Source organism: Phyllostomus discolor, chromosome 7 (genome assembly GCF_004126475.2).
Source record: "Phyllostomus discolor isolate MPI-MPIP mPhyDis1 chromosome 7, mPhyDis1.pri.v3, whole genome shotgun sequence".
Classification (NCBI taxonomy): Eukaryota; Metazoa; Chordata; class Mammalia; order Chiroptera; family Phyllostomidae; genus Phyllostomus; species Phyllostomus discolor.
The window spans coordinates 105575601-105589527 of record NC_040909.2 but is presented as its reverse complement, the minus strand read 5'-3'; positions in this window follow the sequence as shown (position 1 = coordinate 105589527).

Here is a 13927-nt window from a genome sequence, read left to right as displayed (position 1 = left end):
GCCTGGTGCCTGGTGCCCTGGCAGCGCCTACATCAGTCAGTGGCACCGGGAGCCCTTTCCTGGGCCTACTGCAGGGCCAAGCACCCGGCTAGCACTCAGTAAATACTGACTGTGAATACAGCCTTGAGTCTGCCGCTAGAATAATGTGGTGCCAGTTTCTCCAGAAATGAACAAGTTGGCTAGAGGTAAGAAAGCAAGGGAAGTGATAGAACTGGCTGGAGGAGTGATTTGAATAGGGAAGAGTGAAAGCACGTGCAGCTCCATCAGACAGTGATAAAGAGGCTGCATGGCCACTATTTACAAACATCAGAGGCTATAAATGCCAAAGGGGTGAGGAAACAGTTCAACTCACTACTTGACGGGTTTCCTGTGGTTATTGGCAACCAACGCGCAGTTAATTGTTACAGTTCTCTGTTAATTTATTCATGTAGATGCCGCTAGCAGGGCATTAGAAAATCCTTCGGGGTTTCTGACGTCGCACAGCCCACAGTGACAGCGGGTGTTGTCGGGGCCTCCTGGCCTCGTTTGTGAGCACAGAGGGCTCTCTTCTAGGTTCTGGATTCCTGTCTCTGCTCCCTCTTCTGATGGCCTTGCTCACCTTGAGTTTTTTGCTCTTTAGCTCTTCCATTTTCTCCTATATCTACAAACAGCAGACTTTTTAATATTTGGAACTATTTCCCTTCTTTTTTCACAGATGTCCCCCACTTCCCAACCTTTGCTCCCCTCCACCTAGTCCCCCCACCACCACGTTGTTTTCTGTGTCCATGGGCTGTGCAGGCATGCATTTATGTTCTTCGGCTAATCTCTTCCAGTCCCAGCCACACCCCCGCCCCCGCCGAGATCTGTCACTCTGTTTCGTGTATCTATGCCACTGGTCCTATTTTGTTGTCAGCTTTAGCCATTAAATTCCTCATGTAAGTGAAATCATATGGTATTTCTCTTTCTCTGACTGGCTTATTTTTGCTTAGCATACTCGCCAGGTCAATCCATGCTATCGCAAAGGGTAAGAGTTTCTTCTTTTTCACAGCGACATAATACTCCATTGTATAAATGTACAACTTTTTTATCTACTCATCTACTGATGGGCAGTTCAAATCATACCTGCCTTTTGATTAAAAATCCCATGAAGGCCCTTCTGTGAAGTTTCTCCTAAACTGAGAGCCAAAGACCTGCTCACCCTTTCCTCTCAGAACCCAAGTCTAGGCAGCATGCTCCCTCGACGCTGGTGCCTCTCCTAGCAATTTTCTGCCCCTGAGTTGCTCCCACAGAGCACAGGTGTCTGAGGTCCCGGAGATCCAGTCCCAGTCCACAGCTAGTTCTGCCCCAAAAAGCTAATATAAGCAGTTGATATTGTGATTGAAAATTCCATCCCACTTCCCTCAAGCACATCAGTATAACCCACCAAGCCACGTAAGAGGAATTGGTAATGATAATAACATAGATATTGAGGGCAGGAAAATCGTAGGGAATGTTTCACGTACACGTTATATGACGGGAACTTAAAATTGGCAAAAGATGACCATGGTAATACTTCATATACTGGGGTCCAGCAAATTAGTAGCATGTGCTTTCTTCAATACACAGTCGTTTCTGAGTGATTTGGAGATTGCCCCATCTCGCTGGGGAGTGCTGGCTTTCCATTTCCGTTTTCAGTTATCTCTGTCGCTCTTTCAGTGAGTCCTAGGAGATCACCACAGCAGTGAGTCTTGAGCTTTCTGGACTTGGAAAGGAAAGACGTTTTTCTTTCCTTAACAACTAGCAAAACAAATGGGCAGCAACAACAAAATAAAACAAAAACAGCAAAATAAACTGCAGACAACAATCACCAAATCAGGATTAGGGAAAACTGGATGTCAATTAGGGCCCCAATGCCGTTCCACTTAGTTCCTTCAAAATCACCTGGGCTGCCAATTAAAAACAGGTCTCCGGGACACACTACTGACCTGTAGAATCAAAACCTCTGGGGAGACATTTGTGAATAAAATAAATCTCTGTTCTCCTGGAGCTGATAGCCTGGTGGAAGGGAAAGATAAGTAATTAGATAAATAGCTAGTTACAGATAAGTACTAAAAAAAAAAACCCCATAAAGCAGGGTAGGAGAATAGAAGCGATGGGCCTAAGGGTGTCACTGTATTAATTTGGATGGCATAGGAAGGTCACTCAAGGAAGTCACTTTTAAGAAGAACCCTGACTATGGAGGGAGCCACGTGAACCTCTGGGGGGAGACTAGGCCAGTCAGAGAGATTGCGTGTTAAGCCTTCTGGAGGGGGATGAGCTGGAAAGCTTGAGGAAATGTTAATGTGGCCGGCATAAGTGAACAGTAAGGCTGAGGTCAAGTTAGGCAACAAGCAGTTTCTGCTTTTCCAGAGGGCCTTGCAGGCCACATGAGACATTTTTCTACCCTTCTGTGCAAGATATATCCATTCTGAGAAGCCACTGGTGACAGCGAGGCCGTGGTGATTCTTGTGCTTATGGTAGAACTAAACCTATCTGACCAAAGGCTTAGAGAGGGCAAGTGGTCGTCATGGAGCAGGGGGCAGAGGCTGTAAAAGTTTCCAAAATAGTTCAGGTAACAACTCATTTATTGGGGACCCTGCACTTGCTTCAGGGAATGTTCTTAGGAGGAGCAACACAGGAATGAGGTCAAGAAAATGCCATGAAAAAGAGGGTGTGAAGGTGCTATGGTCTGAAGGTGTCACCCTCCCCACATTTACATGTTGACACCTAACCTACCAAGGTGATGGCCTTCGGGAGTTAAACAGGTCATAAGGGTGGAGGCCTCAGGAATGGGATGAGTGTTCTTAAAAAAGAAACCCAGAAAGATTCCTAGCCCTTCCTCTCACTATGTGAAGACACAGTGAAAAGTCTGCAGTTCAGAAGAGGGCCTTCACCTGACCATGCGGCAGGCACCCTGATCTCGGACTTCCGGCCTCCAGAACCATAGTACGTCTTTGCCACCTAGTATGTGGTGTTTTTTGTGGCAGCTTGAATGGACTGAGACAAAGGAGAGAACACCCCTGGCAGAGGTGACTCCATACAAATGCCAGAACTAACATGGCAGCCTGGGAAGAAACACACCCTTGGATTTTCCTGAAATGTTAGAAATATGACGTTGCTGGTGTTGTGTTTTTCTTCAGAAGGAGGGAGAGTTTGAGAATACTGGTCCATCTTAGGAGACAGATGATGGCTTCTTGTGTGTAAAAAGTACATAAATCAATCATTGAGTCTCTGCTTACTTGAAAATGAGGTTAATATTGTCTTCGACATAGAGAAAGATTTTTGGATCTCAATTAAACTGGTTGCAAACTCTTGTTTCAGATGGCATATACTGTCATTTAAAACCTGTCTCCCAAGGTGCGATGAAGGATAGGGCCTGCACAAAGCCAACAGACTGTTTTAGTTCCACTTATTACAAGTTTTTGTTTTGCTGGCAAAGTGACAGTAAAATTAAGGTAAGTGCAAATCACCCATTTTGATGGCAAGTAATACATTTCTTTTTGCTCTGTTAACAAAGACTTTGAAAAAGCCTAGGAAGGTACTTCTTTCTACTGTTCTATATTTATTATATTCTCCATAAAGTAGGCATCAAATAATAACTATCACTGAGTTTTGTGGAATTGGATATAAAGAATACACATAGGCACACACATACACATACACATATCCGAACACACATACATGCACACATATACATCCAAATGTTATATATGTATCCATGTCAGCTGTGATTACTACTCACTTTCATAAAGTGTTCTTACAACATTATCATCTAAGTTAATTTCAGCAACTTGGTCACCTATGTTTCTAAGTCAAAAATATTAAATTTAATGTAAAATATGCTTATAAAAAGACTGAGGTGGATAACTCAAGGCTAGAAGAGAAACTACTAATAAAAGAGCTGTAACTTGGTTAATGAGTAACTCAGTATTTCTCAAACTATGTTCATTGGAACTTGCATTTCTGAAGTCGGTAATAGGCCCCCTGTGGGGAAAAATGTAAATAGCATTCAATGATCAGAGTGTGGGTCATGTTGTAATTTATATCCCCAAAGGACCCGAGAAGTGTAGCATTGTAATAATAATCAGGTAGTTTTGTGCGCCCGTATAGTCCCCAAACTTATTTGAACACTTTTATTAGGCACTTGTTCATATGAGCTTCTATAATAAATTTCCCCTCTTTTCTATACATTTATTATAAACAAGATCTCACATGGAAATAAATCTTACCTTACCCTCCCCTTGTATTTCATTTACAAAGGTCAGCTCTTCATCATCCCTAACTACATACGCCTAACTGACTAGTCTTCCCCAAATGCAACTTTTAAAATTTAATGAATTCAGGAACCTTCATTGGCTGCTCCGTTTTCAGAATAAAGGCTGAACACCGTGGCCAAGGCCTTTCACAATTAATTTTCCCTCTTTTCCATCTTTAGATACCACCGCTCTCCTAGACAAACCTTACCAGCCACACTTATTTATTTATGGGTGCATTGGCTGTCTTCTTCCTGCCTTTGTGCCTTTGCCCACAACACACCCTCTCCACTAGAGTGCTCTCGATGCTCCTCTCTAGTGGAAAAAGTCCCTGCTGGCTCCCTGATCCCACGTTATTCTCTTCTGTGGCACAAACAAAATCACTCTCTTTCCTGAAGTCTTCACACTTAGGCCCCTGCTGCTTCTTTCTCCACAGGGAGTTGGACCATTAGTTTGAGTGTTTAAGAACAGCATAAGATAGCAAAAAACTCACTTACCCAGTCTGCCTAACTCAATGATCTTGGACAAGATATTTCACCTTTGTTTGCCCCAAATAAGGTTTTGGAGTAGGTATTATAAATTGAAAACGAACACAGAGTTAACATTCCATGTTTACGCTTTGTATGTCTGAACACATTGTAAACGCTCCTATCTTCTATCCTCCCAGTACTGGAATGGAGCCTTGAGATTCACGGAGTGAATGCACTGTTGTCCCCCACCACTCATTCTGTGAGTTTTGTTTGCACGGACACAAGTGATAACAAACACCTCACCACCACCACCTGGCAAGCAGAGATGGGAAGGTGCTATCAGTTTTAAGACACCTCAATTTCAGTTACGTTAAAATGCAAAAGAAGGCATGTCTTAGAGTAAATGAAATATTGTATTATGCCCATAATATAAATGAGATTCAAACAAGTTCAATTCTTTCTATTCATTATAAAACTAATGAGCAGAAAAGCATCCTATTGTCCTGGAACTGATTTCGAACCTTTATTCCTATATAACACACTACCTGTCTTTAACTGAATGCCATCCAAGTACATTAAATCAATAAAATCCACAGTGGCTTCAAAACTTAAAAGGAGCAGTTTTTGTAAGGGTGACTTCTCTTTTTAATCTTATGGCCCAGCCAGGTTCCCCAGAACTGTAGCACCAGAAGCTCAAAGGCAAATTTGCAAGTTTTTCTCCTTTTCTAGCATCAAGAAAAAAAAGCTAGCTTCTAAGAAGTATAGCCTCAGGTGCACCTATGGCAATGGGGGAGGAGGACATGGAAAAGAATAGACCTCACCTCCACACCTGTTTCCAGGGCTGCACCAGCTCCTGGAGCCTCCACTAGACTCAAACCTCCAGGATAGACAAGTGTTATGCAAAGAGCCGAGGTCCAGAAAACCTCAGTGTATTGTTTGTCAGTTCCAAAGAAATAACCCAGAGGACGGCCACAAAAGACATGGCTTTATTAGGACTTACATGTGTGCTGGAGGCAGCCGACTGGTGAAGTTTACCACCAAGTCCCATCCAGTCTGTGGATGAGCCACCCTGGGGGTAGCCAGCCAGTGAAATTTTACCAACCCAGACTCTCTGAGTACAAGGTTGTATAACGTAAAGAAAACAAAGCAAAACAGGGCATGAGGGAGGAAGAGGGGACATGCTTACGCTCAAGCTGTGTGAGATCAAAATGCAAGTTCTTACTCTGCAGTTGTTTATAGTCCAGGCTGACATCCGAGAACAATTTTTTGTTTGGCCGTTTCTGGAGCTGGCCAGGCTCCCAAGGTCAGTCAGTCCCACAGTGTACTTACTGACAGCCTTCATCATATTCCCACAGGGTGGGAGGGGGAACTGGAGCTGGGGAGGGACCCATGTTTCCATTTACCCCTTAACAAGGCAGCTGGGAGAGTTTGGATGACTCAGGTAGTGAGTTCTACCTGAATTAGAGGCTGTTTGCATAGTGGTTCACAGCCTAGACTGGGACCTAACTGAAACACTGATTAACCACTTTCTAGCCCTTGACTGAGGCATTTCTAGGCTCAGTTTCCTTATCTGTAAAATTTGAAAAATGAATTGACATCCTCATAGACTTGTGGTAGGGAGTAAATGAAATAATGCATGTACAGTACTTTGTAGAATGCCTGGCACATGGTAAGTATGCAATAATTGATAGCTGTTATAATCGTTACTGCATTTTTAAAACCTAAATATAAAAGCAGGCAGAAGGCATAATTCAGAAGAAGTGGATGAGGATCTACTATTCCCTCATCCTTGTTTGAGTCCCTAGAAATTCATTGAAAATGATAGCAGCTTTATTTTGTAAAATGTAATCTAATTTGCATTTTCTGGGCTTTCAAATTCCTAATGCCCATCCTTTTGCTTATAAAGTGTCTACTTCTGTGCAGGTTGGTAGAACCAGCCTTTATCATGGATATTAATGATAGCGCTTTTTTGTTGTTCTTAGTAATCATTTTAATTTGGGAATCAACAAAAGCTAAACTATTGTAGGCTGAATCTTCATTTAATGATCCTCCTATTATGAATACTTCAGTGGAAATAAGCTGGTAAATGTTAACCAGATTGTTCTGTCTGCATGTTTATACTAAACTACTATCAGTTTGAAACAATTCTGTATTTTGGCTTTTTTCCCTCCACAGAGATCAATAAATTTTTTTCTCATCACACATTCTCAGTGAAGCTTTTAGAAAATAAAATATTTGAGACTTATTCATCTGATTATAAGAAAAGGTTATGAAAAGGTTTTTTTTATTTTCTTTTAACATGCTATGCTTATGGAATTGAAATGCACAGGGTATTAAAAAGTAAGAATAATGAACATGCATTGAATACTAGGTGCTGGATATATTATCTCAGTTAACCCACAACTAAACCTATGAGGTAGGTTTTATTATGTATTTTAAATTAATTTTAGGATATTATCATTTATTTTTTCAATTATTATAATAATTATCACTGTACCGAAGAAAATATTGAGGTGAAGGATATTTTGTAAATTGCTTGAGGTCACACAGCTAGTCAATGTCAAACCAGAGTTTTAATCCAGGCCATCTTCCTCCAAAGCCTGTACTCATAACTTCTCTCTCCTCCTCCTCTTCCTCCTCCTCCTTCTTTCTCCTTCCTTCTTTCTTCTTCTTCTTCCTCCTTCTTTCTCTTCCTTCTTTCTTCTTCTTCTTCCTCCTCCTCCTCCCCTCCTCCTCCTTCTGCTCCTCCCCCTCCAACTACTACTACTACTACTACTACTCCTTCTTCTCCTTCTTCTTCTTCTTCTCCTTCTTCTTCTTCCCCTTCTTCTTCTTCTTCTTCTTCTTCTTCTTCTTCTTCTTCTTCTTCTTCTTCTTCTTCTTCTTCTTTTGTGGTATAGACATTAAGGGTTATTTTAGCTCTCAAATAAGATTCTGTGCCACTAACTCATTTAGATGCTATTTTTATTTGTATTTTTAAATGTTTAGTGAAAAAACATGTTATACTTTGGGGGGAACAGGTCTATACTTCATTTCTCTTTGTAACATGGATAACAGAGCACTCTTTTTAAGTAAAATCATGCTCTTTATTCTTCCTTTGGAAGAACTGAGTAAGTGGCCCTTTATAAGGTAACAAAGTAAGAAATGCATTACCCCCTCAGTTGAGCGAAATGCATGCCATTAGAAGGAATAAGATCTGTAATGTAAGTCATTCTCTATGATAACATGTGCTTGTCCCTTAATTAAGGAAGAGGGACATGAGAGTTCAGTAAGAGTCAAAATCTGCCCTATTGTGGGGCATCTAAAGGGTTTTCACACTTGTTTTTACCTGCAGATGTAATCAGTAGGAATGGAAAAGGTCTGAGAAGAGAGCTCTTACAGAGATCAAGGAAGCAGCACACCAGGTGTTTTAGTCAGAGCTGAGGCTTACAAGAGCACATCAATATATTTTTCATTATTTCTACTATTTTCACTATTTCTAGGAGTATTAATCAATATGATCAATATGACTACTTAAGAAACAATGTTTAGACACAAACATTGGAAAGAGAGAGGGGTAGTGAATATTCTATGTTAACTAACTTCTAGACTTAGAAGAAGCAACATCACAGTCAACATGATAGATAGCCACCGTATCATCCTATGGTGTTGTGAGGCCAATGTATGCATGCGTGGCAATTAAAAATAATATAAACTCAATGTTGTAAAGCAACCCTTCTAGAAGTGACACATTGGAACATGAATTATTGGGAACCCATACTGTCAGTGCATTTTTCTTCCCAATTGCTAAGTAGTCACTTTGTATACCCTATTTAGTCTAAATAAATCAATTTTTGCTATTACTCGTTGAAATAATTTATTCAACAAATATTAATTCCTTAGTTCTGTGTCATGGCAGGGGCTATCATTGATACAAATGCAAATGAAACATGACTCATAATTTTATGAAATTTAGAACATAGTGAGGTAATAAGGCAATTGGTAAAGCCAGGATTCAGACCAAGTGCGTGGGCTATCAAAGCTTGATTCTGTTAAACATCATCTAAGACTACTTCTTAAATCCATTAGAAACATAATTATTCTTCCATTCTGTGAGAGTCCTACTATTAGATTGTTTATTTATGTCGACATTTTGAAGGTGTTCACTGCCTGGCATGTATTTACAAACCTGCTGTTTAACTACTTCAGGAAACTTTTTTCTTATGAAAATACATGGAAGCCAGCTGGAGCAAGGAGAGCCAGACTTCACCCAAACTTATAAGCTCCATCTTTCCCGAGGCTGCTTTTTTCCTGAACCTCTGCTATGTCTAGTTTCCTCTAAAATGACCACAGTTTCTATTTCTCTGTAATCTTGGCTTCCATGTGACTTTGAGCTGCCATTTTAGTGGCTATGTAATGTTTGTGGTCACTGGACAGCTTTTAAACAGACTGTTTATGTTTAAGAAATTTCCCACACAATGAAACCTACCTACTCATTGTGGAAGCTAAAATTTGATTTCTAGCCTCTGCCTGGGGAGTGGGCTTTCCCATAGTCATTCTCCTGGCATGGGTTTGTTCAGAAGGGAACATCATGAAGAACCCAGTATAGTTGCCACATAGTGTTCGTATTCTCATGACAATGGCAGAACATGAAAGAGAGAGATCGGGCCTTCCCAGGGCAATCATGGCAGCTATCCAGGGGGGAGATACCACGCACACACGTGGTGTCCACCATGTTACCACCCATGTTTGTGCTCAGAAGGGCCTCTGCTGGCAAGGCTTCGTGTGCAGTTTGGGGATTGTTCTCAGATGTGAGACCTAAGGCTTCTGAAGCTTCCATTCATTTTCTAGTAGTTTTTAATAAACTCTTTTCTACTTAAACTAGCTTAACTCGGTTATATTGCTTGTAAGCAAGGTCTTTGATGATTGCATACTTAAACTTCAAAGCTATGCTTTTTTACAGGTTCAGAATGCAGAACTATCCAGGGCAATGAGTCATATGAATTATATCAAACAATAGGCACAGTCTGATATGGTAAAACAAACAGATCAATCTGATTAGAGAATTATCAGAAAAGAGAAAAGATAAGTGTGAAGAATAAGCTTGGGGCTTAACTCTGCAGGACTTTCAGTCAAACAAAGTTATAATTTAGTTCTTGCTCTGACTGATCTTCATCCAGTTATTTAATCATCTGGATTTTCATTTTGATGATTCATAAATAGGGATTACAAAATTATATTTTACTTGGCATATAAAAAGTGCTCAATAAAAGTGAGCTGTCCTTATGGTGACATATCTAGGCATTTGCTTTGATTTCTGTCATTTATTGATAATGATAATTATTTGTTGCTTAATTGTGCAGGAATTTTAATGGGGACAATATAACCAAGATCATCATTAGTTTCTCATCTCATATTTGCTGGATTAGTCAGAATATAATAGCTGATGCATCAAACAACTCTAAAATTTCAGAGGCTTAACTCATTTACAGTTTATTTTACATTAGGCAACAGTCAACTCATTGTTGGTCACTTCTCATCCATGTGTCAACTCAAGAACCTGGATCTTACTGCCTTTCAATTCTTCTCTTCTCTGGGCTCTTAAAGTCACTCTTCCCCCCCTTAGCCAATGGGTGGGAGGAGAGACTAGATAGTTCTGCTTAGAAAAGATCTAAAGGACAGTCTTGGAAGTGTCATATATTAATCACATCTGCCCATGTTCTATTGAATAGAACTTAGTTTTATATAGTTGCATCTAAGTACAAAGAAGGCTTGAATATATCGTATAAGTATGTGTTCAAGAATGAATGGGATGCAATTTGGTGAACAACAAGATGGTCTTCACCATTCCATTTTACTGTTCTGGTCTTGACAAAGAGAGCAGAGTTCCAAATTGGGATGGAGCAGGATTCAGCATTTTACCTAGAATTTTGCTATCTGTGTCTGCTGTTAGACTCCTCTTGTGTGTTTCATTTGGACAATGAATGTAAATTCCAGCCCAAAGGCGTATGTGAGAAAAGCAGCCAGATAATTCACAGTGCTTTCTGATTTTGAATAAATATAATAGCTGCATTTGACTGTTGTTATACTGGAGACAATTCTTGTCTTAAAAAACAAAACCAAAACCAGAAAGAGATGCAGATTCTCTTCATTTACATATGAAGAACATTAATTACCAGAAATATAAATTCTTACATTTGGATATTTAAACTTCGCTTTTAAACAACAAAAAATCAAACTGTTTTTAGAAAGAATATATCACAGCTTTTCAAGTTAGGATTACTTTTTGGCTTTGTGAAATGTGCTAATACAAGGGCTGTGAGTAGTCATAATTGTTTTGACTTTTAGTTCATTTTATTATTGGTTTAAAATTCTCTACAGAGTAATCTATTGCCGCACTCAGGTGTACCCCTTTCTCCTTAACTCCCTCCTTGGAAGGCCACTGGATTCCAGTTTTTGGGTAGAAATACTTCCTAGCTGATGCAGTCCACTTCCAACTGCATTACAGCATAAGGCATAGGGTCTGGTTTCCTTCTCTCTCTCACATTAAAAAGTTTTTTCAATTACAGTTAATATTCAATATATTAATTTCAGCTGTACAGCATAGTGTCTAGACCTTTATATAATGTATAAAGTGATCCCCATATAAGCCTAGTACCCATCTGGCACCGTACATTATTGACTACTGTATTTTCCTGTGTATAATGCACTCCTGTGTATAGTGCACACCCACTTTTTTAGCCCAAACTTTTAGGGAAAAAAATCTTTTGTTTTAATTGTTTAATTCAAGTTTTATTTATTTATATTTAGAAACAAACCCAATAATCGTATTCCAGGGTAATTATTTTACATACAGATATTGTTATTGCTTTCTAGAATTACACTTTTAACACCTAAGCATAAATAAAATAATTAAAAACAATTGTATAGATATGGAGTTAGTACTACCCATGTATAATGCACACCCTTATTTTACCATAAAAAATGCACATTATACATGGCAAAATACAGTATATTCCCTATGCTGTACTTTTTACGTCCTCATGACTACTTTGTAACTACCAATTTGTACTTAATCCCTTCACATTTTTCACCCAGCCTGTCAGCCCCCCTCAATGCCCTTCTTATTTGACAACCATCAGTTTGATCTGTTATCTGTAAGTTTGTTTCTGTTTTGTTTGTTTTTTAGATGCTATATATGAGATCATATGGTATTTGTCTTTTTCTGATTGACTCCTTTCACATAGTATAATACCCTGTTGGTCTGTCAGTGTTGTCGTAAATGGTAGGATTTTATTATTTTTATGGCCGAGTAATATTCCATTGTATATGTACCATTTCCTTATCCAGTTTTCTATCAATGAACACTTACTTAGGTTGCTTCTATAGCTCAGCAATTCTAATAATGCTGTAGTGAACATTAGGAAGCATATGTCCAATCAAATTAGTGTTTTTCGTTCCTTTGGATAAACACCCAGAAGTGGAAATCCTTGATCCTATGGTAGTTCTATTTTTAATTTTTTGAGGAACTTCCATACTGTTTTTCATAGTGGATGCACCAATTTTCCATTCCACAAACACTACACGAAGCTGGCCTTTTCCCCACACCCTTGCCAATACTTGCTGTTTGTTGATTTATTAATAATAAACATTCTGACAGGAGTGATATGATGTTTCATTGTGGTTGTAATTTGCATTTCTCTGATGATTAGTGACCTTAAGTATCTTTTTATGTGACTATTGGCCATCTCTGTGTCTTCTTTGGAGAAATGTCTATTCAGGTATCTTGCAATTTTTAAAAATAAGGCTTTTTTTTGTAAGATAAGGTAGCAGAAAACACCCAATCAAAACAGCAAAAATCAAATGAAAGAGGATAGTTTAAGGGACCTGTAGGACAACATCAAGCATAACAAAATATGCATCAGAAGGGTACCAGAAAGAGGAGGAAGATAAGAAGAAACTGAAAACTTATTGCAAGAAATAGTGAAATAAAGATTCCCTAATTGCATGAGGTAAATAGACATACAAGTCTATCAAGTACAGAGAGTCTCAAACAAGATGAACCTAAAGAGGTCACATAAAGACACATCATAATTAAAATGGCAAAGATTAAAGACAGAATCGCAAAAGCAGCAAGAGACCAGTTAGTTATTTACGAGGGAGTTCCCATAAGATTGCTGATTTCCCAACAGAGATGTTGCAGGCTAGCAAAGATTAAAACAAAATATTTGAAGTGATGAGAAGCAAGGACCTATAATCAGAAATGTGTGAAAAGGGGGAAGGGGGCTAAGTACAAAGTTCTAGTTATAATTCACAGGGATGTAAAGTACAGCAAAGGGAATATAGTCAATAATACAATAATAACTATGTAGAGTGATGAACAGTTACTAGACTTACTGTGGCGATCACTTTGTAAGGTATATACATGTTGAATCATGATGTTGTACACTTAAAACTAATATAATATTGTATATCAGGTACAATTTTTGAAGTGCATTGTTTACTGAATTTCTTTACCATGGTTATAGTAAATGTGAAAAGAAAAGCTCATAGACACCACAAGTATAATTATCTCCTGAGCCATATTAGATATATTATATGCAGGAGGAACATATTTTTGCATGTTATGTCACTGATTTTTTTTGGTTTTGGTTTCTTGTTACCATGGCATGGCCAAGCAGATCCTGACTACCGGTGTGAAGTGTTGGGTGTAAAATGGTTCCTTGCTCAAATAAATTTGGGATATTCAAATTTAAACAATTTTTTTTTCTGCAGGAGTTCTAGAAGCCCTTACTATTACTAATATAAACTGTGAATTTCCAAAAATATAGCAAATGGTACTTCTCAAACTTATGTGAATCCACCATCCTTTGTGTTTTTTCCCCCCTATGGAACTTCTCCGTACAAAATGCAGCCTTAGAAAAATCAATATATATGAGATTTAGTTCTAAAAAAAATAGTTTGCTGAGTGTGTTTTTCTGTGTGTATGTGTGAGAGAGAGAGAAAGAGAGAGAGAGAGAGAGAGAGAGAGAAAGAAAAGAGGAAGTTCTTTTTGTTTTGGGTCTCTTTTCTGTTCTATCATCTGAGTGAAGAAGATACAATTTTAGTTCTAAGTTTAAGAACACTTTTATTTGCTTTAGTGCACGGAGGTGGGTAGAAAGATTTTATGATTGTATCTGTTAGATAGGATTCTTAATAAATAATAGCAATTTCAGAGAAAATTACTCT